The sequence below is a fragment of the Peromyscus eremicus genome, chromosome 1, assembly GCF_949786415.1.
Source record: "Peromyscus eremicus chromosome 1, PerEre_H2_v1, whole genome shotgun sequence".
Classification (NCBI taxonomy): Eukaryota; Metazoa; Chordata; class Mammalia; order Rodentia; family Cricetidae; genus Peromyscus; species Peromyscus eremicus.
Window position 1 is genome coordinate 73,655,631 of NC_081416.1, and position 6,432 is coordinate 73,662,062.

General features: G+C 46.5%; 1 non-coding gene across 1 annotated transcript; it reads right to left on the reverse strand.

Annotated features, from left to right (window-relative positions):
• Window positions 1-431: 431 nt before the first annotated feature.
• LOC131902892 (U6 spliceosomal RNA) lies at window positions 432-538 on the reverse strand. The gene has a single exon (XR_009377165.1). It is a non-coding gene; the product is annotated as a U6 spliceosomal RNA (small nuclear RNA).
• Between the last annotated feature and the right edge of the window lie 5,894 nt (window positions 539-6,432).

The following is a 6,432-nucleotide window of genomic DNA, read 5'->3' on the forward strand; positions in this document are numbered from 1 at the left end:
GATGTACACAAGGTCAACAGTTCAACCTCACATTGGGTGAGAGCAGTCCATGCACCAGAAACACCAAGGATACATGTACAAGAACACACACACACACACACACACACACACACACACACACCCCTGACATCTCAAATTTGGCTCCCTCCTATCCCTTGCCAGCCTCTTCCTGTTTCCTCTTCTTACATGCCAGAGGTTTGTTCTGACATTCCTGTCTTCCTGTCTCTTCCTCATGCCTCCATCACAGTTGAAAATGGCCTGGAAACTTATTTCCTTCTTGGTCACTTTCTGCCTGGTTTCTCTACTAAGCAACAACCTCCAGGCAACACACCTGCCTTTTCCCCTAATGAATTCCCAACACACAGCAGGGTGCCTGACATTTTTAAAGGCCTCAGTAATTTGCTGTTAAATAATAAACAGATGAGATCATCAATTACTACAAACAGCTGTCATTGAAACTGTGTTCACTCTTGCACAGGGACCATGCTAATCTCGTCTGTATTGTTCCAGCTTTAGCAACTGTGCTACCAAAGTGAGCCGGGGACAGCTAGGACACAGCATGGAGAAACCCTGTCTTGGGGGGAATAAACCACCTGTGTTCGCTCTTGACAGGAGTTCTGAAGTATTGATCAGATCCAGAGGATTGAGGTACTCCCTTTCTGGCAGATGCTGCCTATCAATCCTGATACTTTACCATCTACGCCTGGAGACTGTCATCTCTGGCGCTGGTTCCAACATGACCATGTCGCTGTGACGTGGTGTGCAGGACTTGGTGATATTCTGCAGCCAAAGCACCGGGCAGACTTCTCCAGCCTGGAGTGTGAGCTCAGCGCTGTCAGCTGCTGTGTACGGCTGACCTTGGCCCTCCTCTCCATTGGCTTAACCCTGACATTACTAAATCAAGACTAAATCCCACCAGCAAGACCTCAGACAGAAGAATTTCACGGGAAAGCATCTCAAACGCATGCCAGACGCTTTACGTTCCTATTTTACGTCCTTCATTGTTTCATTTCTGGCCTCCCTGGAGGGCATCTGTCCACAGATCTGACACACAGCACAGCTAAGTCAGTCATATAAATTGAGTTTACAGAGGGCTTCAACCAGTGCCTGCCATTACCAACACACCACACACACACATACACACACACAGCCCACAGACACACACACACATCACACATATAGCCTGCACACTGCACACATATAGCAATACACACATACATACACACAGCCCCACACCCCACACACACACACACACACACACACACACACACATCACACATATACACACACACACACACCACACACATACCCTGCACACTGCACACATATAGCAACACACACATACATACACACAGCCCCACACACACCACACACACACATACACACACACAGTCCACAGACCCACACACGTCACACATATACCCTGCACACTGCACACATATAGCAACACACACATACACACACAGCCCGCGCCGCCCCCCCCCCCCCCGCACACACATGCACACAAAGACATACACAGTGACACACAGCACCCCCCATACACACACAAAGATACATACAAATAGCAGCCCATACATGCTTCCACTGTTGAACTTAGAGAAGCAGATTATAAAAAAACAAAAGCAGATTTTTAATCTTTTACAAGTTGCTAGGGAACAATTTGGTTTCAAATGAAGCATTTTGGGGCTCCGAGAACTTTTCAGGCTTCGGGCTTCTTCAACAGTTCTTTCATCTTTAAATCATGTTAACCACCACCCCGGGCTTTGAGCATTGATTTTCACTTGTAATTTAGCAAATAATAAACAAGGAGGTGAAATGATGGCCAATGTGTCGCCATGGCTCCAGGTCCACAGCTGGCACTGCACACCCATCACACCTTCATTTCCTAATTAGGCTCTGCATGCAATTACCATCAACCAATCAGAAATGGCTACTTAAGATCCAATCTGCATGCCTGAAGGAACAAACTTTTTATGTCACCAAGAGACACATGCAGGGATCTTTTGAATTCCTCCCCTCGGCATTGACTGCCACTGGGGCATGACTTTCCCACAGGGACCTAGGAAATACCTGACTGCCCAAGCCATCCTCTCTTCACTCAGAGCACTCGAGGGCACCTCAGGACATATCTCACCACAGTGAAAGTGGAGACTCCTGGAAGCTTTGGTCCTTGGAGTCTGGGGTGGGGGCGAGGATAGACTTACACTCAGCAGACAGTCTTGCAACTGTTGTTATTCATGTGGCCAGCTGGACCACAAAACACCCTGAGTACAGAGAAGTGGCCAGATATTATGCAGTCCCTGTCTTCTGAGCACACAGCTGTGGCAATCATGCATAGCCCCCCAGGAGCACAGGACACCTTCCCCTTCACACTGATACAGCCACCGGGCACTAATGTAGGAAATCTCTGCACAAAATTCTTTGATCTCATGAGCATATGCAAGTTAACTAGGTAAAAACATCATGTCCCTATGGATCCTTATGCAGTCCCAAAGTAGAAAGTCCCTCCCCAATTTCCCTATATCCCTGGGGGAAAAAAGGTATATCCCCAGGGATATAGCTATTCTATGAACGTGTTAGAGTTTCGTTTGTTGGGTGGTTAGTTGGCTAGCTGCCTGCACAGATTTCCCATGAAAATAAGGAAATCAAAAAGATGTTGGCCACATGGGCCTGCACTCCTGCCTAGCAAGCATTGGCCACAATGAGCTCCTCTAACTAGATTGTGAACCTTCCTTTGGCCTCAGTACCTACTCTTCCACATCGGCACATACCACCCAGTCTCTCGTCTGCTCATCTGCAGACGCACATTGTGAAACTTCATCTGAGGTTTGCAGTGTGTCACATTTAAATGTGCATGCTTCCATTTGTGCCACTTCAACATAAATACTTTCAAATGACACTCAGTATGCTGAAGAGAGAATTCAGTCCCCTCTTCCACAGGGGACACGGGTTCAATTCCCATCACCCACATGGCCACTCACAACCATCTATAACTCTAGTTCTAGGGGATCCAATGTCTTCTTTTGATCACTGAGGGCACCAGGCATGCATGTGGCACACAGACATACATGCAGGCAAAACAGTCACACACTTTTAAAAAAAAACTCAGATCAAACACTGCTTAATCAACTTTGGGACTCTGAAAACTTCAGCAGAGCAGTCCCTGTCAGTGTCCTGATTCTACAGACCTCAGCTGCCATTGCACGCTAGTGCTACTGACATCGTGGCTCTCCAGCTCTCCTCAGCTAAGTCTGACCTTCTCTCTCAGACAGAGACAGGATCCAGATCATCTTGGCTCATAGAACGGAACAACTTTGTAAAGACTATTACTCCGGGAGATGGGTAAGAAAAAGGGAGGAAAGCTATGTGTCACCGCGCTGCAGAAACAGTGAGTTAGACATGCATTCAGTAGCAGAAGAGAACGGAGGGGAAACAGCATTGGGAGAAAGGAAGACACACAGTGGGATCTAGGGCCACATACCATTTCCATAAACCCAAATCCAAATACATATCAAGCAACATTAAACACTCCCAAGGAGGCAGACAAATTAAAGGACATACAGAAATCCCCCAGACGTTTCCCGATTGGTGAGGGAAAGGAGAACATGAAGCATGTCCCTATGACAGGGACACCGCTGAGGGTAACTCAGAGTGGCACCTGGGACCCAACTAGGGAGAGACTAAAAAACAAAACAATAAAACCAAACTTGCCCCTCAGGAAGCTCCACCCACGGCTGTAAAACTCTGAAGGGAAGGAAGAAAACAGGAATCAATCGCTCCCTTGCAATCTTTTTATTGGCAAATGAAAGTCACAGAGAATGAGTGTCAAGACAGAGCAGGACATGGGCTCCTGAAAGTGCCCAGATAGACTAGCTCAAGGTCACAAAAATGAATCACTAATCTGCTACGAGACCCCCAAAGTCGGGTGTAGGCAGTCGTGACAGCCCTTCTTGTCCTGTGTCGCATGTGTACGCCACATGGCTGCCTGGCCATCAGTGCTGGTCATGTGTGTCACTGCTAATAGTGCTGCTTGATTCCCACCCCCACCTAAGCTATTATTTTTTTCACCTAAAGACTGACTCTGTCCCTGAGTAATAATGTGTATGAAGTCATGGCTTTGGTGAGCTAGTTTTATTTTTATATCCTTAATAAACATTAAAATAAATTTAAAACATTAAAAAATTTACAGGGCCACTTAAGCAAATTCAAATTGTCTAATATATTTGTTATGGTTAATGCTCAGCATTAAATATACTAAGAGTGAATCGGGGCTCAAACATCACACGGCCATCTGGCTCTGGAGGACAGGGGAGCAGGGCAATTGCTTCCTCCACACCGCCAACTGTATCTGTAGTATACGGCTGCCCGGATGGTCCAAGGACAAGAAGAGAACAGCAACAAAAAACAGCATGCTGGAGTGTCATGCTGAGGTCCTGGGGGGGGGGGTGCCCATCATGTCCACTCAGATTTCTTGGTTATGGTTCAGCCATGGTCACCCATCCATTACATATACATATTGCTCACTGGTGTCTGAGCATCAGGGTTAGCAAGCTGGTTTTACATTCATAATTTTGCATGGTGCTTGGCACAGTGATTCCTTGAAAGAATTCCTTGGTGTCCAGAGCTGTCTGAGCACAAGGCCTTTCACATCTAAACTCCACCGAACAGCAGAGAGAAGACACCGACGTCTTCTGTGGCTACCAGAGGCAGTTTAGTGCAAGGAGCAGCAACCATTAACATCCACAGAGCTGGAAGGAGCACCAGACTGGACTGTCTCCTGGGGAACATGTGTCTATCTTAAGCCAAAGCAAAATTAAGAAACATTGTCATAGACAACACCCTAAAAACACACGGAGGGGGTGGGGAGGTGATAGCGATTTTTTGCTGAGCAAGTAAAGAGGTTAAGAAAATTTCCAGAAGTCTAGAAAAAATGCCCCCCTTGGTCTACATGGAAGCACAGAGGCAAATAGATTCAGAATACAAAAAACAACATTGAAAACACCACACTACACAATTAAAACTCAGAATGACGGACAAGAAAGGGAACGGCCATCTCCTAAGTCACTGAGTCTAGAGGAGGTAAACTATTACACAATAACATTTCAAACAGTATCCTGGGGAGAGGTGAGCACAAATAATTTATGAAGTGGGAAATGAGGAGAGGACAAAGGAACAGGCGCTCCAAAGCAGACATGGTGTCCAGAGCTGTCTGAAGTACTGGAGTCGATAGTTATTTACAGGGCAGTGACTGACTGATGATACCCAGCTGGCCATAAATGCTGGCCACACACTCTAGTGTTTATAACAGGAACACATTTTGTCAGATCGATCCCCAGCACAGACATGAGGCAGGATGGGAAACGTGTCCGTACAGTGAGTGGTCAGAGAACGCATTATCCACGGCCAAAGGAGGATGTGTTCACTTTCATTACTGATGTCACAAATTTCCACAAACTTAATGAAAGCATCACTGTCTATCATCACTGTGTATAGTCCTGTGTGTCAGAAATCCAGGACAGTCTTCCAGGAATGAAGTCAAACTGTTGGAAAAGTACAGTCCTGTCTGGAAGATACAGGACACGAATTTGTCTCTTTCCCTTGTCCAATCTGTAGTGGCAGCCTGTGGTCCCTGGTTCATGGTCCACAGTAAAAAGATTCTTCTTGTGCCACCATCTCTCTGGGGTTTTCCCTGCCTCTCCTGCACTGTGACTACATTCAGACCATTTACACAATCAAGGGAAGCTTCCTTGTTTAAGGTCAGCTGATTAATGAGCTTCATTCCCATTGCAGCATTTATCTAACAAAGTCACAGAGTCCAGGAATTAGGACCTGGCACTGGGGGAAGAGGAGCGTTATTCTGCCCTAATCAGATGTAGTAATCACAAGGGTGAGGGGAATGTAGATTTTCCTAAACTATTCACTATTGTGATCAGTCTTAATTTTCAACCTGACTAGACTGAGAGACACCTAAGAGATTGGTAGAGCACACTTCTGGGTGTGGCCATGAGGATGTTTCCAGAGAAGATTGACATATGGGGGAGCAAGGCAAGGGGGGTGTGGGCAGCATCATCCAATGGGCTGGGAGCCTACCCAGAAAAAAAACATGGAAGACAAAGTCATCTATGTGCCAGAAGCTCCGCCCACTCTTTCAGAGCCAGTGAGTCAGTTGCTGCTGCCACTAAGGTTCCTTTAGGCTCTCAGCAAAGACCCAGCAACAACACTCCAGGGAGCTTCCAAGCTTCCAGGCTTGACTGGGACAGAAGCATTGGTCTTCCTTGCTCTGAAGCTTCCAAATTCTTGAAGTAAGCAGCTACCAGGGTCTCTGCCTTCCCAGGGTGAAAAACCTACTGTTGGACTTGCCCAGTAGGCCATTATGTAGGCCAGTACAGTGAATGACTAATGAATCAATTATTGAGACAGGGTCTCATGTAG